Genomic DNA, 26,148 nt, shown 5'->3' on the forward strand with positions numbered 1-26,148 from the left:
CCAGGAAAATAATGAGTTTACTATTGTCCACCTTGATGTTATCAATCTGTCTGGCTTGTTCCAGTGTATAGTCCCTGTCCCGTAATACAATAGTTAAGCACCACTGGTCTCGGGGGTGCACCCAGTAATGGAGGTCGTGCCAGCACTGTATGGGTGCTTTCCAATGCATAGAAAGGTGAGAGCACCTCAGGAGGAATCTCGTTGTAGGTAGTCCAACATATGGTTCCCCTCTACTCTCTCTGGGAGGTCTAGTACACAGATGTTGTTCCTCTTCAGTCTGATTTCTGTTTCTTCTGCCCTGGTTCCTGAGTCTGGACTTTTCCTTTCATAAGTGTGAGCCATTCATGGAGGGCCAGCATGTCTGAGGGAATCTCCACCATCATTCTTTCTGTTATGGTGACCCGTTCTGCCACTTGTGACTAATGCCCATGTCCGCACCCAATGTGTCAATTTTCTTCTGTCGCACTTCCCTGGAAAAGGTGATGACCTGTAGGATATCTTGCAGCATTGGGCCCTCAGGTGACCTGTCAGGGGAACAAATATGTCACTGTCTGGTACATGGGTAGTTGAGCCATTCAGAGCTGAGTCCCCTGTGTCTGAGTCAGTTTTTCTAGTTGCTTTCCCAAGGTGGCGACTACGGGATGGAAAGTGCAGCAAGCCGAGAGGTTAGCACAGTGCAGCTGCACAAAACCAGAAGTACCTCAGTGCTGAGAAAGCTAGAGAAGCAGATGGGCATATGGTGAGGTTACCAAAGTCAAAGATATTAGAGTGAACCCCTGAGTACAGGGCACTCTGCCCGGTCCACGTTTCCCCAGGTACCTGGTTTCTCAGGCCAATCTTAGTTCCTCCTTGCAGTGGTGGGGAAGCCCTCTGGCTAGTGTCCTTGATAGTGTTGAATAGATCACCTCTCTAGGCCCACCATGCAGTGGTAGCCTCAGGCAGGAGAAGGCAATGGCAGCCGTAATGTGTCATCTGAACACCTTGCGTTTTCAGGCTCTTGCGCAGAGATCAGGAATCTTGGGGGGTGAGGTCCCACTGTATCCCAGAAGAAGTCACCAGATGCCACCACCCCCTGCTCTTCAGTAGAGGAACCTGAGTCAAAGATCGGGTTGCATACAAGTGGGATTCAGCTGGGGAAACACTGTGCTCATTATCCCTCATCTGCCAAGCACTGAGGTTTATAGCTATCTCCACCAGACATCCCTCACCTGCAGGGATACCCTCTGCTGGGTTAACATCAATATTGCTGTGCTCCAAGGTGATGTGATTGGGTTCGGGCCCCATGCAGGCAGATCCTTAATCGGCATGCCCAGAATACCACAACATAGGTGCGACCCCAAGCATCCACCGGCAATTGTCCTCTGGGTGGTTTCTGGAGAGCTTGCATTGCTGGTCACCCCTACGGCTGTATGTGGGGCTATAATTCTGCCTCTGTGGTGTCCCTGGGTCCCTACTAGGCAGGGGTATGCTAGTTAGCAAATGCCTTCTTGGGCTCCGTTATATGGGCCACCCAATGCTTCCAGGCAGGACAGTGCTTCAACTATTGCAGCCAGGTTGAAAGCAGGCAGGGGAAATAGTCATCCATAATGTAAGGGAGGAGGAAGGCAGGCCACCTTTCACATCACCAATGCTCCAGTATACCATAATGCAAGGTTTCAGGCCATGCAAGGCTGCAGGTGCCATATAAGACCTACTTGCCCTCACCCCAGGTCTCATCCATGCAGGTCTTGAGCTGCAACTGCCTTCTAGTGCAGTTTTCATCAGGTAGAGGTGTAGAGCCTGGAGGTCCACCCCGGGGAGCAGCTGCACTTGGGCAGCATGCAGGTATTCTCAGGCCACCCCACACTGCTCAAGACTCCGCCCTGCTGGAAAGCTGCTCTCGGCCTTGGGTCGCTCAGCCTGTGTGAGCAGGTCACAATGCCTGTTGCGGGAACCACTTCCCGATTGTTGATCTGTACAGAGAGGGTTACGGGGCCAGGTGTGCTGACAGTAATCCTCCAGATCCCCTATGAATTACAGGATGTCGATGGATTGAGGTTCATCCCCAGGACCTCGGGGAGAGTGCAGCTCATTCGATTGTCACTTGGCGAAATCCCCCATAATGAAGGGTACTGACATATGCATTGCAAAAGGTTTCAGTTAATATTACTACACTCACCATTGTTTCATCTACACATTCATAGCCTTCTTTAAAATTTAGAGTTTGTTACTCTGAGCAATAAAATTATGTCATTCTTTAATTGTTTCCCGAAAAATCATTAGTATCTTGACCACATTACATTTTTGTACCTGGGCAAGGGTTAATTTCACTTTCTCTACTATTTCAGATGCAACTGGCATCTTCTGTTTTGTAGTTTCTTTCCACACATAGATTGAGAATGAAGAAAATGCCCTCTATGAAAAATGTCTATATAGATTAAGCTCTGATTTAGTAAAAAATAATGAAGGACCTTGCATGCTAAAATCGCAAAGTGATTGATGAGCAAATAAGTCTGGACATGCCTCCTTCTATTGGGAGATCATTCAAGGTGTCCATCAACAACAAGAGTACTGTGGAATCATAATTAATGATCTCCATGATCTACAGCCAGTAATTCATAGAAAGCATGTGCTGCCATATAGTACGACTGAAAGCGTGGGGATGCCAGGTCTTCACCATCCACCAGTCTCTGCAGTGTGGCCAGAGCCATTCTACTGTGGCCGGAGCCCCAAATAAAGGCAATAATAAGTGAATCAAGCTCTTCAAATAATGCTTGAGAAATCCACATTGGCAGTACCGTAAAACAATATAAAAGTCAGGGAAATGTAACCATTTTCAGCAATGCAACGTAACCAGCAACTGAGAGAGGGTTTGTTTTCTAAACCTCCATGTTCACCCTGAGAGTTCACATCACTTTCACAACATTTACCTCTAGGAGGCTAGTTGGGCCGTGAAAGATTTGTCCCCCCAGGTATTGCAAGAATCAGGGCTCCCATTGTAACATCACCAAATCCTTGGGGAATAAGAGCAATTTCTTCCAGTTTACCTGCAGCCCCGAGAGCGAGACGCATTTCTCCAGCAGCCCTCGAGCTCCCTCCAGAACCGTAGATATGTTCCTCAAAAAGCTTAGGAGGTCATCCCTTTATAGAGCAATATAGTGGCTTTGTCCTGCAAGCTTTATTACTGCATGCGCTTCCATAGTCCTGGCATGGCGGGCCAGTGGCTCCCTCACCATGCAAACAAAAGGGGCAACAAAGGGCACCCCTGCCTGGCTGCACGTTCCACTTGATATCTTTCAGAGATTGTGTGCCCTGTCCGAATATGGTAGTAGGGTCTGCATAAAGTAGTCCGGTCCAGACCACGATTCCCCACCCTAAGCCAAAACACTCCAAAACACCTTGCAGAAATGCCCCTTCTAGTATGTTAAAGGCCTTCTCTATAGCCACTGCTTCTTCCCTATCATTAGTAGCTGCCTCTGGGAGTGTACTGAGTCTCCTTAGATTGATTGCTGTATTGCGACCAGGGATAAATCCTGCTTGGCCGGTATGCATGAGTCGGGGCATGTGTAGGAGAAGCCTAGTGGCATGAGTCAGGCTAAGGATCTTATAATCTATATTCAACATCAACAACAGTCAATCTGCCTTTTTATCATAAGCCCATTCCTCTGGTTTGAGCAGGGGCCAAACTAGGGCCTTGCAGATAGATGATGGACAAAGACCTGGATCTCTAGTTGCCCTATAAAGGTAGAGAAGTTTGGGAGCCAAGTTGTTTCCAAAAGTAGCATAGCCTTCCACCAGTAATCCATCAATTCCCGGTTAGTTTCCTAGAGAAATACCTTTTATAGCTGCACTGACCTTCAATAGGGTGGTCTCCCTTTCTAGCTCCTCCAGAGGTAAAGTTGGGAATGTCATTGGCACCAGAAAAGCATTCATTTCACCAATGGGCCAGTCTGAAGTGCTTCTGTATACATCTGGGTAGTAAGTGTAGGACTCATGATTAATATCCTCTTGTTGGTAAACTCTGGCACCTTGGTCAATCTCAATCTCCACTCTGACTAACAGGGTTTGCCAGCCAAGCCAGTAGTGATCCTGTGCGGTCTTGCTGAGTACGAGCCCTGGTCAAATAGACCTTTTAATCAAAGAATCAACATTTTTCTACCTTCTCTACAATTGCTTTCTTGGTATCCAACAGTTCTGGTCGGATTTCTGGGTGACCTAGCCTATGCTGTTCAACTTTTCTCAGTGCTTCCTCAGATGATATCACTTCTGTTAACAACGTGTGTCTCATTCCCATTAATGTTGCAATGCACCCCCCTTCTGAGGATTGGTCTTGAAAGCATCCCAATCCATCTGAAAGGACGAGGCTGTGCTAGCATTTTCATCAACTTACTGTTGGATGCTATCTCCAACCAAGGATCAGAAATCCTGGTCATCCAAGGACTCGGTTTTAATTTCCATGTCGTGGTGCAGGGTAGAGTCCTCCCACACCCCAGGTTAAGTAGAACTGGATTGTGATCTGGTAGGGTTCTAGAAAGCTATTTGAGGGCTTGCACTGAGTTGTGTACATAGGGATACAAAGAAATGCATCTAAGCGCACGTGCAAGTCATGTAGTGAGGAAAAAAAAGAGTAGTCCGGTTCTTGTGGGTGCTGCAAGCACCAGGTGTCAATGAGTCCACATTCTGTCTGCCTAGTTGCAAAAACTCATTCCACCTCAGTAGTGTGGGGGTTCTCTGAATGGTGGGTGGGAGCAGTCAAGCTGGGGGTCCATCACACAATTTTAGTTCCCAGCCATGAGGATTGAGTCTGTCAAATAAGGTGTCAATACTCTTGACAATTCCATGAAAAATATCCCCTTTCTGTGTTCAGTGCATGCACATTAACTAGAGCCATATCTTGTCCCTCCAGTTGACCAGTCACCACCACAAACCTGTCTGATAGGTCACTGAGAGTTCATGTGCACTGGAAGTGAACTCCTGGGGAAATCCACACCAATATGCCCTATCATAGGCCGAGTAGGTACTATAATAGACCTGACCCCTCCACCTGTCCTGCAGTGCTGCCTCTTCTTTAGCTCTCAGGTGTGTTTCCTGAAGTAAGACTATCGGGACCTCTCATCTCATAACGTACAAATGTACCTTATATCTCTTAGTCATAGTGTGCATCCCTTGGATATTCCAGGGTTAAGCTTTATAAGTTATGCGGGCTGCCATCTAGAGGGGTTAAGGACTCCTGGTTGTCTCCACTCACACTAGTACACAGTTATGTGCTCCTGTCCCTGGGACAATGGGTGAACTGCCCATTGGACATGACTCGTATAACTCCCTTCAACATTCAAACAACCTAACTCCTCCTCCCCGGGACAAAGAAGTAAACATCCCCCATCTAAACTCACAACTGAATCGCTAACACATACAGGTGTACCCACGGAAAATACACACAACAAGGAGGGGTGATGAGCATCTTAGAGTCCCCATCAGGGTCCCCCACCCATCTTATAGTCAGAAAAGTGAATGAAGAACATATCAAGGGGTGTTGTATGACAATCGAACAACCATGTCAAACCCATGACATCTGGCAGCTGTCGGCCTAACCCTTTCACCTCGCTAGCCGTACCTCACCCAAAAGAAAAGGTGATTTGTGGCAGGCTGATGCCTGACTCCTCAGGAAAGTGGTGGTAAATGAGATCTTACCCCTTTCTCTGATTTGTACGTGATCTCATACATGCAAGATAGACAGAGAAATGAAGAACAGGTTTAAATATTTTATTGAATCAACTGCATTCTTTGTGAAAGAACATGTATGAGCTGCAATTATTAGGAAGATGAAACACAATCTGGTTATTAATGTAACCAAAAGTGTGAACAAATAAAAAGTCCCAGCATCCTGTCACATTAGTGACTCGAAATCCATACCCACATTACCAGCATCTACCTGAGGGAATAGCAGTGATAGCTTTAATCTGCCCTTACTAGTCTCTGGAAGGAAGTCCTGGCCCCATACCAGAATATAGAATTCAGCAGGGGTCATTAGCCTGTTGTCTGCTGGCCATCCTCCAAAGTGACTGGAGTAATGAGGCCAAATTCAGCAGAGCTGCAATGTCCTGATATAGTTTTAGATGTCTGCCTGGAATGTCCCCTCCAAACTAATTTGTGCCTGCATGGTGTATTTATAATAAAATGTGTTGTTTTCTTAGAACTGGCTTGATGTGATAATATGTATTTTCTGATTAAGGTGAACTATGCTCTTGGACAGGCAATACTTGGTAGATTACCGTGTACAGCCTTGAGCAGAGCACAAAATGAGAATGTTGTTCAGAAGTAACTAATAACAATTCTGTGTGAAAAGCAACTGATAAAAAATAATAAAACATCATTACTAAAATAAAGCCATCCTAAAAAAATAAAAGTAATAAATAAAAATTAATTAGGTAAAAGGGCACAGGACTCAGGCCCAAAGCTAAAATAAGTGTGCCTAAGCAATGTGCTAAAATGGACCCTTGACAGGGGCGACCCAGCGTCTTCACAGTTCTCACAGTGCACAGATCTGGTAAAGTTGCCCCAGCCCAAATAAAAAGCCTCAGTCTTACATCTCATCATCCAATTCAGGTGACCGCTGGCATTTCAATGTTCATGTTACCAGCAGAGCTGGAGTCCTGCTCCATTTCCAGCTACGTCAACTTAGCTGGGTTCATCCCTCCACCACTGAGCACTGCCACTACTTGCATGACTCTTATTGCTGTTTTCGAGGTATCTCTTCTCTTGTGGGAGCAATCCCATGCATGTTCTCTCTGCGTCTTGATCTCTGCCATCTGGGCAGTCACCTCAGAGAACTCTGGCTGGGGCCTGTGGTTGGATGGTGATCAATCCACTCCCATATCTCTTGGGGGGACCGAAAGCACTGCAACCCATCAGGGGTCACAACATGCAGACAAGCAGGGAACATCATGGCATAGGTGGGTATTGCTTTGCATCAAGGAATGTTGAACATTGTTTTTGCACCTTCTGTGTGAGGTCCAGGAAAATAATGAGTTTACTATTGTCCACCTTGATGTTATCAATCTGTCTGGCTTGTTCCAGTGTATAGTCCCTGTCCCGTAATACAATAGTTAAGCACCACTGGTCTCGGGGGTGCACCCAGTAATGGAGGTCGTGCCAGCACTGTATGGGTGCTTTCCAATGCATAGAAAGGTGAGAGCACCTCAGGAGAAATCTCGTTGTAGGTAGTCCAACATATGGTTCCCCTCTACTCTCTCTGGGAGGTCTAGTACACAGATGTTGTTCCTCTTCAGTCTGATTTCTGTTTCTTCTGCCCTGGTTCCTGAGTCTGGACTTTTCCTTTCATAAGTGTGAGCCATTCATGGAGGGCCAGCATGTCTGAGGGAATCTCCACCATCATTCTTTCTGTTATGGTGACCCGTTCTGCCACTTGTGACTAATGCCCATGTCCGCTCCCAATGTGTCAATTTTCTTCTGTTGCACTTCCCTGGAAAAGGTGATGGTCTGTAGGATATCTTGCAGCTTTGGGCCCTCAGGTGACCTGTCAGGGGAACAAATATGTCACTGTCTGGTACATGGGTAGTTGAGCCATTCAGAGCTGAGTCCCCTGTGTCTGAGTCAGTTTTTCTAGTTGCTTTCCCAAGGTGGCGACTACGGGATGGAAAGTGCAGCTAGCCGAGAGGTTAGCACAGTGCAGCTGCACACAACCAGAAGTGCCTCAGTGCTGAGAAAGCTAGAGAAGCAGATGGGCATATGGTGAGGTTACCAAAGTCAAAGATATTAGAGTGAACCCCTGAGTACAGGGCACTCTGCCCGGTCCACGTTTCCCCAGGTACCTGGTTTCTCAGGCCAATCTTAGTTCCTCCTTGCAGTGGTGGGGAAGCCCTCTGGCTAGTGTCCTTGATAGTGTTGAATAGATCACCTCTCTAGGCCCACCATGCAGTGGTAACCTCAGGCAGGAGAAGGCAATGGCAGCCGTAATGTGTCATCTGAACACCTTGCGTTTTCAGGCTCTTGCGCAGAGATCAGGAATCTTGGGGGGTGAGGTCCCACTGTATCCCAGAACAAGGATACAGTACCCTCTGCTGGGTTGACATCAATATTGCTGTGCTCCAAGGTGATGTGATTGGGTTCGGGCCCCATGCAGGCAGATCCTTAATCGGCATGCCCAGAATACCACAACATAGGTGCGACCCTAAGCATCCAAGGCAATTGTCCCCTGGGTGGTGTCTGGAGAGCTTGCATTGCTGGTCACCCCTACGGCTGTATGTGGGGCTACAATTCTGCCTCTGTGGTGTCCCTGGGTCCCTACTAGGCAGGGGTATGCCAGTTAGCAAATGCCTTCTTGGGCTCCGTTATATGGGCCACCCAATGCTTCCAGGCGGGACAGTGCTTCAACTTTTGCAGCCAGGTTGAAAGCAGGCAGGGGAAATAGTCATCCATAATGCAAGGGAGGAGGAAGGCAGGCCACCTTTCACATCACCAATGCTCCAGTATACCATAATGCAAAGTTTCAGGCCATGCAAGGCTGCAGGTGCCATATGAGACCTACTTGCCCTCACCCCAGGTCTCATCCATGCAGGTCTTGAGCTGCAACTGCCTTCTAGTGCAGTTGTCATCAGGTAGAGGTGTGGAGCCTGGAGGTCCACCCCGGGGAGCAGCTGCAATTGGGCAGCATGCAGGTATTCTCAGGCCACCCCACACAGCTCAAGACTCCGCACTGCTGGAAAGCTGCTCTCGGCCTTGGGTCGCTCAGCCAGTGTGAGCAGGTCACAATGCCTGTTGCAGGAGCCACTTCCCGATTGTTGATCTGTACAGAGAGGGTTACGGGGACAGGTGTGCTGACAGTAATCCTCCAGATCCCCTATGAATTACAGGATGTCGATGGATTGAGGTTCATCGCCAGGACCTCGGGGAGAGTGCAGCTCATTCGATTGTCACTTGGCGAAATCCCCCATAATGAAGGGTACTGACATATGCATTGCAAAAGGTTTCAGTTAATATTACTACACTCACCATTGTTTCATCTACACATTCATAGCCTTCTTTAAAATTTAGAGTTTGTTACTCTGAGCAATAAAATTATGTCATTCTTTAATTGTTTCCCGAAAAATCATTAGTATCTTGACCACATTACATTTTTGTACCTGGGCAAGGGTTAATTCCACTTTCTCTACTATTTCAGATGCAACTGGCATCTTCTGTTTTGTAGTTTTTTTCCACACATAGATTGAGAATGAAGAAAATGCCCTCTATGAAAAATGTCTATATAGATTAAGCTCTGATTTAGTAAAAAATAATGAAGGACCTTGCATGCTAAAATCGCAAAGTGATTGATGAGCAAATAAGTCTGGACATGCCTCCTTCTATTGGGAGATCATTCAAGGTGTCCATCAACAACAAGAGAACTGTGGAATCATAATTAATGATCTCCATGATCTACAGCCAGTAATTCATAGAAAGCCTCCCACATAGGGCAAAATCCTTGTTTCAACAGGGTCTGAGAAGTGCACCGTAAGAATATGATTAATTTAGCTGCTGACTATTGAGGCATCTGGCAAGATCACCACCAAGTTCACTAGTTTAGCTTTCAATGCTCAATTACATCATCAGGATCTCAGGTTCATCCTTCATGATCCCGAGACTGAACCTGTAAATACACAAGAGCAAACTACATATGTCCACGTATAGTAATTTATGCTAAAATCAGTGTTGTAGCCTCCACCTCTCATTGTTTCAGTTACCTATCGCTTTTGGCTTTATAGCCTTGGAAAATGGAGGCCAATACCATTGGAAGCTTCGGAATAGTGCAGGTCACACTGTCAACCCACTGTTACCAATCTTTATCTTTTCTGCAAGACCTGCAACAACAGACCACTGTAAATATCCTAATGGCTTGGCAGACTCCCACTCCCATTCCCTGGCTTTTGTTTTTCATTCAGCTCCCCCCCCTGCTTTGAGCCAAAACAAAAGAACATTTCCCAAATCCTAAGATTACCTTTTGCTAGCTTTAAAAAGGCTAAAATACTTCTTCTTTTCACACCCTTTGGCCCTCATAAGCTTTCTAAATGCTGCAGGGGAGATGGAACAGAGCTTTCTGTTCTCAGAGCTGTCCACCTGATAGAGTAGAGCTGGGGTTGAACATTTGGAACAGTAATGGGAATTAATAATTTATGGATGTCTATCATTGATGAACACTAATGGACATCCTTGTAATTCTTTCTTTCCCTTCTCACATGAATTGATGGTGTAAGTCAACATGTATTTTAAAATTCATTTGCTAAGATCTCAGCTGTTTTGGGGTGTTTGTAAGCCTACGTGAAGCTTAAAAATATTTGGTGACAAACAAGACTGGTGATTCGATGAATGGCTTTTTTATTTATTGTCACATCTTGGCAAGTCTGTTTGTGTGTAATGTTCTGGAATTTGCACATCAACATTCCAGACATGGGGCTAAAGAACGAATGCCATAATTAAGGTAATGTGTCCTTTCAGTCACTTCCTGCAATTAGACCAGCTGAATGCCTTCTCATGAAAGGAGGCCTGAATAGCTTTATGCAACTGAAACAAAGTGCCATGATAGTACCTGCCATATATTCATATCAGGCACAACACATTGACCCTCCTTTAGAGTATAGCAGAACCATTGAAATGTCATAAATGTCTAGTTCCATTGCCCCATCTAGAGTTGAGGAACAACAATGTTTCCATTGATGGAGGCTTAGGTGTATCAATAAGTGAAAAAATGTGACCTGATAGCCCGTCCACCACTGGGCCACAGGGTCATAGTGAGAATGCCTTCACCCAGTTGAGAATGGGAGGCCATCACTAGATTTGTTTGCCTGGATCACCACACAGTTGATGCTTGTCTCAGGCAGGGAAATTGTCCAAAGGATCCCAGACACAGGGAGAGATCTCATGGCATGTTAGAGACACTGATTTGCTTTTCAAGAGAAAGCTTTCACTTTCAAAGTTGATTTTTAGTAAGGAAACCATTTTTACGACTGGGCACAAAACATATTTTGCCCACTCGGTAAACTATTCAGACAATGGCCATAGTTGTGGTAGCTCTGATGGCTTGGCGAGGCCCCAGGCAGTGACCTCTAAATCTGATGTGAAGCCATACAACAAGGAGGTGGAGGCAACATCCTTTGTTAAATTGGCAGGCCATGCCAACTGCCACCCTGTAGATGAGGGCTTTTAATACAAATGTGCCTATTTGTACAGAAATACAAATTTGACAATCATGTTATCATAAAGGGATAGATAGGCATGCTGTTAGAAGGTATATGTTGTATTCTACATTTCAAAAGAGATATTTTATGGCTATTTGGAACATAAGTAAGGAGAGGATAACTCTCAGCTTAAAGTTGAACATGATCCAGTTTGATGGGGCTAAGCGTGGAGAATGGCAGAAAGCTGGAAATAGAACATGTTGGGCCAGATTTAAGTAAAATGGCACTTGTGCGTCAAACAAATTAACTCTGTCTAATGACATTTGCATGCTGTATCCATGCGTCATATTTAGAAAAAAGACACACCATGGCACTAAGGAAAGGTTAATGTAAACAAAAATGATGCTAACCTTTGTGACACATCATAAGGAAAAACTATGCTGCAAAAGTGGTGTTAGCACGATTAGCAGCACATGTATGACGCTAATCGTGATAACGCCATATTTTGCAGCATTACCATAAAAAAAGCCCACGAGAAAGAAAACCAACACAAGGACCCAAGGTGTAGGATACAGGACAGGAGAGATCCCAGAGAGGCCCCAATCAGCCCAGTATGAGCAAGGATGGACCAGGAGAAAGAGAAAAGGAAGCAGAAGTGTTGCTTCAATGAGGAGACGAAAGACATCTAGGTTAGAGAAGTGATAGAGCGCCAACACCAGCTCCTTGTCACCTCCAAATTGCCAATGAGTAGAAAGGAGGCCACATGACAGTCAATTGTCAATAAAGATAACAGTGTGGCAGAGGTGAAGATAACTGTCATCGATGGTAAGAAGCTCTGGCATGATTGCCAGTGTAGAACTAAAGAGAAATTGGCTAGGAACTGAAAGGCAGCACTGCGGACTGGAGGTGGAAGTCGCACAGGTGGAAGGCATCATGTTTGGCATTTGCAATATATGTAGAACAACCGGATGCATCACATTTTCTGATGCATGACAGGTATGCGTGGATTTTACAGGGAAGGCTGACAGGGCACCCAGATTTGCATTCCTAGTTACAGGGGCTATGCATCTTTGTTGTTTGTATGGTAGGCCAACATGTGTATGCATGAGTATTTCACTGTGTACCAGTAACATGATACTATTTGGAAATGTGCATGTGTATGAAGACACTTTTCCACATGCAGGTTACCATATGTGCACAATGTGTGTACTGTGAGTGACAATATGTGATGGAACTCATATCGTAGGTCGACCACATTGTTATGTCACACTTCACACTGTTTGTTTCACAACGCAGTTAATGAGAGGATGGGCCATCTACAAAACATGGTTGTGCATATGATACCCTTGAAAAATCTTTAGCAAGGGACACTGTTGACGAAGGCAGGGTTAATATCCAGTAACCAATGACAATGTAAGTGCAAGTATGTCTCACACTCTGGTGTGTTCTAAGGGTCAGACTTCATGATGCAAAGCAACACATGTGACGTATAGTGCCCCATGCATGCAAATTGTTGCAGATGGTGTGCTGACATGTGTCATGGTTGGCATATATGTGACATGTTTGTGTGTGAAAAGATGTGTTTCATGTATGAAAAGTTATGCATACTACAGCAGTGTGTTTAGGGATGTGACAAATACCAATTCTCCATCCCAGCATGGATATATGTTGGCCATTGTCTCAAGACTGTGTAATCATATCCGTATTAACTATGTTTCCCTGTGTGTATTGTTCATATAAGTTTGCAGGTATAAATTTGACACACACATTTTCATATGTAAATTGTACCCTTTTGTCTGAATGCAAATAGGTGGCACCAAGCCTTCTCCACATGGCTAAAATTTAGGAATTATGGGCCATATGTATGAACACATTTTCCCATAGACATAGAATGGGTATAAACCTTTGATACATCTGTCCCTATATGTTTAGCACATACCATTGGAATGCAGCCTTTCATTGATTTCCAGATGTCCCTATTAGCTAACAATCTGTATGGCAGGTCTGCTCTTAGACAGTGATGGCGCTCTAGTCTTCAGTGCTCCGTTGTCACTTTGTGTGCCAACACAGGCCCATTGTTGCATGTATTGAAACAGGTCGACTGTGGTAACCTCAGCTCAGTTCACAGCGCAGAGGTTGCAGGCCCCTGACTGTGTCAAGAGTTGATGTAGCCTCCTATGGGTATTGAGGGGGGCTGCCATCCTCAAGATCAATCATCAGCACTGCAATGCAGAGTCACCTGCAGACATACACCTGCACATTTGTGGTCCTGTGACTGAGTGTGTTTGGTTACTTTTGGGGTTGTTGATCTCCGGCTTGCACAATTATATACTAGGGACTTACAGCTTGTTTGTTTTGGACCTGTCTCATCATTTGCCATGGTTTGACATGACTTGGCATACGTAGGTGAGATTATTCCTATGATGATTGGTTGGGTCATTGATAGATTGTGGACCTTGGTGATATTTGAAGACCCAGGGTACAGGTACTGTCTTTGTCACTTGCTTCTGTCACACTAGTTTATGCTAGCCAAGCACATAGGTGTAGTCATTGACAATGTGACTGGAATATGTACGGACCTATACATTCACTGTGAACATGTGTCTGGTGTTAAATGGAAACATTGGTGTGTTGTGCAGTGAATCGTAGCCTATGTGTGTTCCTTCAGACACATGGTTGGCATATTTTGTCAGGTGTGGTTCTAGTTCAACATTGCTGGCATAATTACTAGTGATTATCCTTTGTGCCCATCTTCATCATCAACACTGTCCCTTCATTCAGTCATAGCATGGTCAGTCAGACTTTTTATCTTTGTACATGGACACAGCTTCTTCTACAGGCTAAGTAATATTTGCCCTTCCATTTCAAGGAGGCTTTGCTAGATTACATGACTGACCATCACACATTACAGAACACCAGCTGCAGCACTTGTGTAGTGACAGAGTGACCTCCACGTATTGGATTTCAAAGTGACGTCAAGGAGTCTGTCAGCTGTCCTTCCACATCATTTTTTCAACATGAGCACGCACTCACATCTACATTCTACAACCGGTCACACTAACTATGAGTGTATTTAGTATGTGTGATTACTCATGGCAGCTATGAGTCAAAAAGATGCAGCATTTAACCCATCTGTCTCCTTCATCACATGTACAATTTGGCTAGGGTTTGTGACATGTTTGGACATTGCTTGTCTTACATGCACATTCCAAACTGAAGTGAGTGTGAGAGACTTAGGCAGTTAGGATTATTGTTCCCTGTATGTCACGCTCTCCTGGTCAAACAATGGAATGCCACAGAGGACTACGTTTTCAGTAAACACGTGTGATAGTGTCATTCAGACTTTGCTTGGTTACCAAGCAAACAAAAACCTGCCAGTTGCCACCCTTTTCCTACCTAGGCCATACATCTGTACAGTAGTCTTCCAGTATATTTCCAGAATTGCTGCAGGCATCTGTCAAGCCAACACACTTGTGTGGTATGCGTGTGACAATATAAAATTATTATTGCTACAGACTATGCCTCCATTTCACCCACACATTTATGTGATGATAGTGCATTCCATTTATTTGTTTTAAGTTCCTGACTATGGCCCTCATTACAACATTGGCGGTAAATCCCACTTACCGCCGTGCAGAAGACCGCCAACACACCACTGCGGTGGCGGAATTCCGCTACAGCTGTTACGACCCACAGGCCGGAATCCACCAATATCCAGATACCCACACAAGTCCGCCACACCAAAGGTCAGTGATAAACTGGCGATAACAAAACCTCCACCATCACGCCAACAGGAATACGCCCACACTGTCATGACCCACGAATCCACGAGGCGGTCTTTCAACCGCGGTATTCCATTGGCGGAACACACCGCAGCGCTCAAAATACACACACATATACAAAACACAACCACATTGGACAATTCGAAATACACACACCTGATACAAATACACACACCACTCCCACACACTCAATACAATATAAAACGCATAATCACATCACCCACAAATCCCCTACGACAAAAAATGAGAAAGAAGCACACAGAGAGACACCACCATCAACAATACTAGCATCCACAGGCACACAACACCATCACTCACACAACAACCCCACACCTCAGACAACACACACAAACACATCCCCTCACATATCACAACACACACCACCCCACTATTCACCCACACCACACCATGGCACCACAAAGACACCCCATGTTTTCTAAGGAGGAGCTCAGGGTCTTGGTGGAGGAAATCGTCCGGGCAGAGCCACAGCTATTTAGATCACAGGTGCAGCACACCTCCATAGCTAGAAAGATGAAGCTATGGTGCAGAATCGTAGACAGGGTCAACGCAGTGGGACAGCATGCAAGAACTAGGAATGACATCAGGAAGAGGTGGAACGACCTATGGGGGAAGGTGCGTTCCGTGGTCTCAAGACACCAGATTGCAGTTCAGAAGACTGGCGGTGGACCCCCACCTCCTCCCTCACAACTAACAACATGGGAGGAGCAGGTCTTGGCTATACTGAATCCTGAGGGTCTCGCAGGAGTAGCAGGAGGAATGGACTCTGGTAAGTCAAATCTTAACTATTACATCCCTCACCCTCCCTGCATGCTATCACATACCCCACCCTCACCCTCATCCCATCATTCCAACACCTCACATATGCCCCACTATCACAACCCACACATCCCAATACCAAGCCCTGCATGCACCAACAAAGCATGGACACTCATCACCAAAGCATGCCCACTACAGATACCCACACAGATCCCCAAACCAACTATCACACAAGGTCCTAAACAAGAATGCAAGCACTGGAGTACAGGGTCACCCACCCATTGCACACAATGGCACACACAGATGTAATAATCATGCCTTTACACCCCTGCAGGACCCCTACCCAATGTCACCAGACAGGAGGTTCCAGACATATCCACTCTCCCCACAGAAGAGGCCCACAGTGATGACAGCAGCTCTGTCCAACTCGATCAAGATGACCAGCCCAGCCCATCTGGGACCTCGGGACAGTCGGTTCCCCTGACACTGGCACATGCCACCACAGAGCCTCCCCCCTCAGGAAACACCAGTAGAGCAACCACCCAGCGGGCCCATACCTCTGTCCCCAGGACACGTCAAGGAGCAGTGTGTCCACCACTACAGGGAACCCAGGCAAACCCACCACGCCAAGAACTGCAGGGACCTGGGGGCAGTGGGCACACTGTTCAGGGGACAGAGGAACAGGAAAACAGGGGAACTGGGGGGACTGCTGTGCGACAGGGGGAGGACAGGCCCAGGGAACCCACTCTCCATGAGGCCCTCCCCAACATCATGGGAGCGTACCATAATTCCCAGGAGATGATGGCAACAGTACTGGCCAAATTACAGGAGACCCAGCGGCTGCAGGAGGAACAGTATTTGGGGATCAGGGAGGAACTCAAGTCCATCAACACCACCCTGGTCACCATTGTAGGGGTGCTGAAGGACCTTGTGAACACCAGGAGGGACACTGTGGCACAACAAGGGGCCCCTGACACCAGCCTGGATGATGAACAACCCACCACCTCCGCCGGTGCTAGTTGACAGGAGGCACCACCACAGGAACACAACACCAGCACCCCACCCCCTGCAGATGGAGAACCACCACGCAAACGGTCCTTGAGATCCAGGACAAAGACAGAGAACAATGCCAAGACCCCTGCCAGGAAATGAGACCACCCTGAATGTCATCCTTCTGTCCCTCTTCGTCACCCTGTCTATCCATCAACTGCCCTAGCTCCACTTCCTCTGCCCCTTTGGACAATGCACCTGTGAAACAAATAGACTGGACTCTGCCATGGACAATCCTCCACCATCACCCCTGCCAATTTTACAACCCCCTCCACTAATTTGCACTGAAATAAACACCATAGAATCACAAAACAATCTGGAGTCAGTTTGTGCTTACATAAATGTGTATTTGCAATAACTAAGGAAAATAGCAATGTCAACTGTATTGTCAATATACCTATATCACACAGCTCTAGTCCATGAGGTAATATAGCAGAGGTCACACTGTGGGACCCACAGTTGTGAAATGTAAAGGCAAAGTGACAAGTCAGGGTCCATACATTGGGTGAAAGTGACAGACATATAATAGGTCTAGCAATTGTATGAGATGTGTGAGCCAGTGACATCTTCTACCTGTGTCTCAATGGAGGTATTACTGGATAACAATGTTTCTGTTGTCGATATCCTCTTCTTCTGTCTCCTCCTCTTCATTGTCCACAGGATCCACAGCTGCCACAAGACCTCCTTCTGGACCATCCTCCTGCAGAAAAGGCACCTGTCATCGCAAAGCCAGGTTGTGCAGCAAACAGCAGGCCACGATGATCTGGCGCACCTTCTTTGGTGAGTAGTAGAGAGAACCACCTGTCATTTGGAGGAACCGGAACCTGGCCTTCAGGAGGCCGAAGGTCCTTTCGATCAATCTCCTAGTTCACCCATGTGCCTCACTGTAGCATTCCCCTGCCCTTGTCCTGGGATTTCTCACTGGGGTCAGTAGCCATGATAGGTTAGGGTAACCAGAGTCACCTGCAAATGTCGAGGGACAACTGTTAGACACACACTAACCCTTAGGGACAACCCTAGACCCAGACAACTATTTACACGGTATAGGGTCCTTGTCCTCACCTATTAGCCACACACGGTGCCTCTGGAGTTGCCCCATCACATAAGGGATGCTGCTATTCCTCAAAATGTAAGCGTTATGCACTGAGCCTGGAAACTTGGCATTCACATGGGAGATGTACTGGTCGGCGAAACACATCATCTGCACATTCATTGAATGGTAGCTCTTCCGGTTTCTGTACACCTGTTCACTCCTGTGGGGGGGGGTACTAATGCCACATGTGTCCCATCAATGGCACCTATGATGTTGGGGATATGTCCCAGGGCATAGAAGTCACCTTTAACTGTGGGCAAATCCTCCACCTGAGGGAAAACGATGTAGCTGCGCATGTGTTTCAGCAGGGCAGACATCGCTCTGGACAACACATTTGAGAACATAGGCTGGGAAATCCCTGATGCAATGGCCACTGTAGTTTGAAAAGACCCACTTGCCAGGAAATGGAGTACTGACAGGACATGCACTGGAGGGGGGATTCCTGTGGGATGGAAGATAGCTGACATCGGGTCTGGCTCCAACTGGGCACACAGTTCATGGATTGTTGCATGATCAAGTCTGTAGGTGACTATTACGTGTCTCTCTTCCATTGTCGAAAGATCCACCAGCGGTCTGTACATCGGAGGATGGCGCCATCTCCTCACCTGCACCAGCGGATGTGCCCTATGGACGAGAACAGCGAGCAGAGAGTCAGCCAACACTGAGGTCTTAAAAAATTAATTATTGCACACATTTGTCAATCTGCAATGTGCCTGTCACTGTGTGTATGCAAGGCCTAGATAGGTGTTTTGCATTTAAAAATAATGCCACGTAGCCCCCTGAAATGGCAGCTGCCTGACCTGTAAGGTGGGACATGGGGATATGAGGTAACTGCGCTGGCGTTGTACACCGTAGCGGTAGGCGGTCAAAGACCGCGGCGCAATCCTGCACTGGTTAACATTGGACCCTATTGGTCCCAGGAGCCAATGACGATGTACGCCGGCAGTGACGGTACGCACCGCCACGGACGTCACTGCCATTTTCTGTCTGTTCAATCACTTGATACCTGACCTTCGACAGGAGAGGACCTACACTGCAAGTGCTGCTGTGACCTCAGTCTGGAAGCGACGATGGATCCTTCCTTCAGAGGAGTTGGAGAAGTTAGTGGATGGGGTCCTCCCCCAGTACACGCTACTCTACGGTCCTCCAGACAAACAGGTGAGTACACTGTGAGCATGCTGTATGGGCAATGCCTGTTTGGAGTGGTATTGCTGGAAGATACCGGGGGGACTGACGCCTGCACGAGCAGATGGTGAGTGTATGTGTGTCAGGGCAAGGGTGGTAACGTGGGTCAATGACTGTGATGGTCCGGACGGTTAAAGATTTTCCTTTTCCCCTGTACTATTCCTCTAGGTCAGCGCCTACCAGAAGAAGAATATTTGGCGTGCCATCACCAAGGACGTCCGGACCCTGGGGGTCCACCACAGACGGAGCACCCATTGCCATAAAAGATGGGAGGACATTCGCCGCTGGAGCAAGAAGATGGCGGAGGCCCAGCCGGGGGTGGCCTCCCAACGTGGAGGGGTGCCCATCACACCATGACCCCCCTGATGTTCCGGATCCTGGCGGAGGCCTATCCGGAGTTGGATGGGTGCTTGAGGGCATTACAGCAGCCACAAGGGGGTGTGTACAGTCAAATCCATCTGACTCTGCGCGCATTACGAGGTGTCTGGGTGGGGGAGGTGGGCTGTGGGTTCCCATAGGCCAGGGCAAGTTTTGTGGGCAAGGTCCCTACGTGAGGTAGACTATGTGGCACCCCAACCCCACCAGTGGTAAGAGCCAACTACACCTGGTCAGGCTCCTGTGACTTCCATGTGTGCAGCACTTGTACCCCATGTCCCTGTGATTAATTAGGGAACTCTAAGTGCATGGCGTAGTGCAGAGGGCTGTTGTGTCTGTAGTGTCCACCAACGGTAGTGGTATTGCATGCACTGAATATGTCTTTCTTCTGTCTTCCTCCCCTTTTTGTGGTCTCCCTGTTCTTGTGTGCATTAGCATCGGCGGAGGAGAAGTGGCACCAGAGCAGGAGGGAGCTGCATCCCACATGGCCCTGGAGGGCGAGATAATGGAGTCTAAAGCCACCAGTGGGACAGAGGGCTAGGGGAACTCCACGGCGGGGACAGGAGGTGACATCAGCGACAGATACTCTTCCTCTGATGCGAGCTCCCTTGCAGTGGCGGGCCCCTCTGTGACCCCCGCATCAACAGGTACAGCCGACACCCCCCTACCAGCACCGCCCTCCCAGCAGCCCCTCAGCATTTGTCCCGTGGCTGCTCACCCAGGAGGGTGGGCATCTCCTTTGCCCCAGGCACCTCAGGCCCTGCCCCAGTCAGCCCTGCTGCCCTCAGTGAGGAGGCTATTGACCTCCTGAGATCCCTCACTGTTGGGCAGTCTACCATTCTGAATGCCATCCAGGGTGTAGAGAGGCAGTTGCAACAAACAATGCATACCTGGAGGGCATTCATTCTGGCGTGGCAGCCCAACAGAGATCATTTCAGACTCTGGCCTCAGCACTGATGGCAGCTTTTGTTCCTGTGTCCAGCCTCCCCCCTCCAACTTCCTCCACCCAGACCCAATCCCCTGTACCTCAGCCTATCCCAAGCACACCATCAGACCAGCATGCACACACCTCAACACACAAGGGTGGCTCTGGCAAACATAAGCACCACACATCCCACAGGCACTCACACAAGCATCATACCCATGCACACATACCAACATCCACTGCCTCCACTGTGTCCTCCTCCTCCATGTCTCCCTCCTCCCTCCCTGTCTCGTCTCCACTCAGACCTGCATGCACTACATCTTCAGCCACTACCTCCATCACCAGCACGCCCATCACCACACACCGCTCACGTGCACTCACCACCCCCACTACCAGTGTGTCTGTGAGGCCTCCTCCCAAACTACACAAACGCAGCCACACACCCACCCAACAGCCATCCACCTCACAACAGCCTCCAGCCCATGCACCTTCACCCAAAGTCAGCAAACGTACACCTTTTACAACCACTACCTCTTCCTCCACTCCCAAACCCTCTCCATCTACCTTTCCCAGTGTGTCTAAAAAGCTTTTTCTGTCTAATATTGACCTCTTTTCTACACCTCCCCCCCGTTCGTCCCCTAGGGCCCGCCTTTCCAGGTCCCAACCCAGCACCTCAGCTACCACATCACCAGGCACAGTGGTGTCAGCAACTGCGGGCTTTTGGAGTGCACCAAGCAACAGGGATGCTAGTGTTCCACGGAGCGAGGGCAAGGACATTCCGCCACCTCCAAAAGTAAAAAAGTTGCACACATCCAGGAGGGAGAAGGCGAAAACAACTGCCACCAAGGGCTCAGGCAAAACAAAAGTGGATAGTGGCAAGACAGCTGCGACACCTTCCAAGGTAGGGAAGGGCCAGAAAATCCAGGGCAGGACCACTTTGACTCCAACCTGCACGGCGGACAAGACCGCCACCGGAACCGCCACCTGCACTGCCACCTGCACCGCCACCTGCACCGCCACCAGCACCGCAAGTCACAGAGGCTGCCACCACAGTCACTGAGCCCGCCACCAGCACCGCAGTCACTGAGCACGCCACCAGCACCGCAGTCACTGAGCCCCCCACCAGCACCCCCACCACAAAGACCGCCACCAGCACCACTGCCACAGAGCCTGCCGCCAGCACTGATGCCACAGAGCCCGCCGCCAGCACCGATGCCACAGAGCCCACCGCCAGCACCAATGCCACAGAGTCCACCACAAGCACCGATGCCACTGACACCACTGCCAGCACCGCCAGCAACCCCACGACATCCTGAGCCAGTGGCACCACTGCAGACTTGGCTGCCATCCCCAGTGGTCAGTTGTACGAGGCTGGTCATCAGTTCCAGGATCCTGGGCAGCTTGCAAGTCGCACCACCGTCAGTGGAGTATCACATCCACTACCTCTGTCCTTGCCAGGATGAAGCACTCTGGGCACAAAGCCCCCTCCAGAACCAGTGGAGAAATGCATCCACTACCTCAGTCCTTGGCAGGATGAAACACTCTGGGTACAAAGCCCCCTCCAGAACCAGTGGAGATTCACATCCACTACCTCAGTCCTTGGCAGGATGAAGCACTCTGGGCACCAAGCCCGCTCCAGAACCAGTGGAGAAAGGCATCCGCTACCTCAGTCCTTGGCAGGATGAAGCACTCAGGGTACAATGCCCCCTCCAGAACCAGTGGAAATTCACATCCACTACCTCAGTCCTTGGCAGGATGAAGCACTCTGAGCACCAAGCCCCCTCCAAAACCAGAGGAGATTCACATCCACTACTTCAGTCCTTGGCAGGATGAAGCACTCTGGGCACTAAGCCCCCTCAAGAGCCAGTGGAGAAAGGCATCCACTACCTCAGTTCTTGGCAGGATGAAGCACTCTGGACACCAAGCCCCCTCCAGAACCAGTGGAGAAAGGCATCCACTACCTCAGTCCTTGGCAGGATTAAACACTCTGGGCACCAAGCACCCTCCAGAACCAGTGGAGAAAGGCATCCGCTACCTCAGTCCTTGGCAGGATGAAGCACTCTGGGCACAAAGCCCCCTCCAGAACCAGAGGATACTGTTATCCACTTGAGAGACTGTGGCTTTGCACTCCCCAGGATAAAGCAGTGGGCAACCCACCCACTTGAGAGACTTGAGAGACTGTGGCTTTGCACTCCCCAGGATAGAGCAGTGGGCAACCCACCCACTTAAGAGATTTGAGAGACTGTGGCTTTGCACTCCCCAGGATGGAGCAGTGGGCAACCCACCCACTTGAGAGACTTGAGAGACTGTGGCTTTGCACTCCCCAGGATACAGCAGTGGGCATGGGCCCCCTCGTGGAGCTGGCATTGTGCACTCATCCAGCTGAGGTGCACCCCTTCCCTTCTCCCTGAGGTGCCTGTTTCATTTCGATCTGATGCCCCTGCAGTGTTCTCTACGTTTGGAGTCTGGTATCGAGTGTGGGCCTCGCCCATGCATTTTGGGCCCAGTGGTCCACGGACTATGAATGGTGCACTATCCGGATTTATGTAGTTGGTGTACATAATTGTTTATACTGTTTTGACTAATGGATTTTTATTTATTACAATCGTTCAAATCATTTCCTTTTGTCCTTGCGTTATTCAAGGGGGTGGGGGTGTAAATGTAATGTTGCTGCATATATTTGTGTGTATGGTGTTGTGGGTGAGGGTGGGGGTGGGGGTGTTGCGTGTTGCATGTGTGTGTCACTCTGATTTACCTCCCTCTCCACTGTGTTGTGCCTGCAGTACTCACTGTGGTCGTCACCGCCGTCTTTCGTGCTCCTGGTAGAGAAGCAGGAATACCATCGCAGGGAGTATTTGCAGTAATGGCTCCATGGCGTCCTGGTTCCTCGTGGAATGTGGAGAGGTGAGTGTTTTCCCTTCCAAGTCCTGTTTCCACCGTGTTTTTGTCTGCGTTCGTTCCCCCCCGGAAAAGGTGGTAGATTGGCCTCTCATAATAGTGTGGGCGGTACATTGTCTCCCGCCTGTCTGTTGGTGGTGACCGCTGCAGTGTTTGTTTCTACCGACATGGCGGTCGGAGTATTAAAGTGGCTGTCTATGTTGGCGGTTTCCGCCATGGTCGTGATTCCATTTTTTTTTACCACCGGCCTTTTGGCAGTCTTACGTAGGGCCTATGTTCCTACGTTATTTAATCAGTTGTGGTGTAGTCATGCTCTCTAAGATATGGGAAAGTTAAAAATGGTATGTGATGGTGATAATGAATATGCCATGAGAGAGTTTAAGTGATTTTATTGAAGTATTTTAAAGATTGAATCTTAGAGTTCAGTGTAAATGAGAAAAAAGTTTTGCACAATTTGGGGGGTCATTCCGACCCCGGCGGTCCTTGACTGCCGGGGCCGGGGTCGGCGGGAGCACCGCCAACAGGCTGGCGGTGCTCCGCAGGGCATTCTGACCGCGGCGGTGTGGCCGCGGTCAGAACAGGAAAACCGGCGGTCTCCCGCCGGTTTTCCGCTGCCCTGAGGAATCCTCCAGCTGCGCCGCCATGGGGATTCCGACACCCCATACCGCCATCCTGTTCCTGGCGGTTCGCCCGCCAGGAACAGGATGGTGGTATGGGGTGACGTGGGGCCCCCGTAAGAGGGCCCCACAAAGAATTTCAGTGTCTGCTTAGCAGACACTGAAATTTGCGACGGGTGCAACTGCACCCGTCACACCTTCCCACTCCGCCGGCTCCGTTCGGAGCCGGCCTCCTCGTGGGAAGGGGTTTCCCGCTGGGCTTGCGGGCGGCCTTCTGGCGGTCTCCCGCCAGCCCAGCGGGAAACACAGAATCACTGCGGCGGTCTTCAGACTGCGGAGCGGTGTTCTGTCGGGGGAACTCTGGCGGGCGGCCTCCGCCGCCCGCCAGAGTTAGAATGACCCCCTTGGTCTCTTATGTGTGCTCCAGCAGTAGAGTTTGGTTGTTCCCCATCCTCCTATTGTGCATCATTGTCCTCATCCTCCTCACTGGGGACATCTACCTGTTCGTCCGAAGCGACATTGGTGCGTACAAATATGTTGTGCAAAATAGCACACACATGTATCAATTTACACGCAACAGGTGGTGCACATAACAAGCTTCCTTCTGTTAGGGCTAGGCACCTGAGCTTGGATTTGAGGAGACCAAATGTATTCTCCACCATTCCTGGCCCTTCTGTGACCTTCATTGTAAGCCTGCTCAGTATCAGTTGCTGGATTTCGAAATGGGGTCATGACCCATGGCTTAACCTTGATCCGCTACAAAGGAATGTGAGAAAATGTGTCAGACATGCATACTTGCTACTTGCCATGTGCCATGGCACATATTTGTTTTCAGTGGAGTGGTGATTCAGACTTGCATCTAGTATTGTATGTGTTCCTGTTTGAATGGATAGATGTCTTGGTGTGTGGTGATGCACTTACCAATCATGGGTTGTGTTTCAGGGACCTGGGGCCACATGTAGCAACCCGTTTGCGAGTCGCAAACGTCGAAATTCGCTGTTTGCGAGTCGCAAACGTGGGTTTGGCATGCAGAAATGCATATTGCGAGTCGTTACCGACTCGCAATATACATTTGCGACTCGCAAATAGGAAGGGGTGTTCCCTTCCTATTTGCGAGTTGCTGTGGGATGCAATACCATTTGCGACCGCGTACGCGGTCGCAAATGGCATCGCAGTTACCATCCACTTCAAGTGGATGGTAACCCACTCGCAAATTGGAAGGGGTCCCCATGGGACCCCTTCCAGTTTGTGACTGGACCCCAAAATATTTTTTCAGGGCAGGGAGTGGTCCAAGGGAAAAATACCGAAACAAAAGGTTTCGTTTTTTTTGCAGTGCAGCTCGTTTTCCTGTCAGGAAAACGGGCTACACTTAAAAAAAAAAAAAATGCTTTATTTAAAAGCAGGTCGCGAACATGGAGGTCTGCTGACGTCAGCAGGCCTCCATGTTAGCGAGTGCCTATACTCGCAATGGGGCCGCATTTTGCGACCCACCTCATGAATATTCATGAGGTGGGTCATTGCGACCCCATTGCGAGTCGCAGTCGGTGTCTGAGACACCGTACTGCATAGCAAATTGCGACTTGCAATTTGCGAGTCGGATGGACTGGCAAATTGCAAGTCGCAATTTTGCTTTTTGCTACATCTGGCCCTTAGTGATTGTTAATTAATTTCTGGTCTGACAGTACACCTGTGCAGAATATTTGTGGTGTTGTGTCTATTTGACCCTGGGGCCGAAATGTAAGAGGAACTAGAGCCTCCTAGCACTACATTAGCGTGATTTCTTTTGACACTAATATGGCCTAACGAGGCAAAAATCACTGCAACTTATGCAAGAGGGTCACTCAGCCATGAGGGGGACTCCTAAAATGTTGCAGTGGAATCTTAGAGATTCTACTCTGTCATTTTAGTAGCTGCTTTGAACACCTGCACAAAGCAGGTTTTGAAAGGGGGCACACCATTGCATCCAATGAGCCCCTATGTAATGTGCAGAAGTTTCACCCAAAGTTTTGCACTAATCTTACACAGTCCATCAATAGCGTCAAATATTGTGACACTATTGCCCCTACTCTGTGCCATGGTGTGCCATATGTTACATGTGGTACACACATGGTGGCAGTGGGGAGGGGGGTGCTAAGGCCACAAAAATAAGTGGTGCTGCTTTGGATGCTACACCACTTTTCTTATATCTGCCCCATTCCTAAATATGATCGATTAATGATGACAATGTTGTATTTCAATGTGTGCTGCACTATGCACCACACAAGGACACAGTAAACACAATGAGTATATCAGGTAT

The sequence above is a fragment of the Pleurodeles waltl genome, chromosome 7 (genome assembly GCF_031143425.1).
Source record: "Pleurodeles waltl isolate 20211129_DDA chromosome 7, aPleWal1.hap1.20221129, whole genome shotgun sequence".
Classification (NCBI taxonomy): Eukaryota; Metazoa; Chordata; class Amphibia; order Caudata; family Salamandridae; genus Pleurodeles; species Pleurodeles waltl.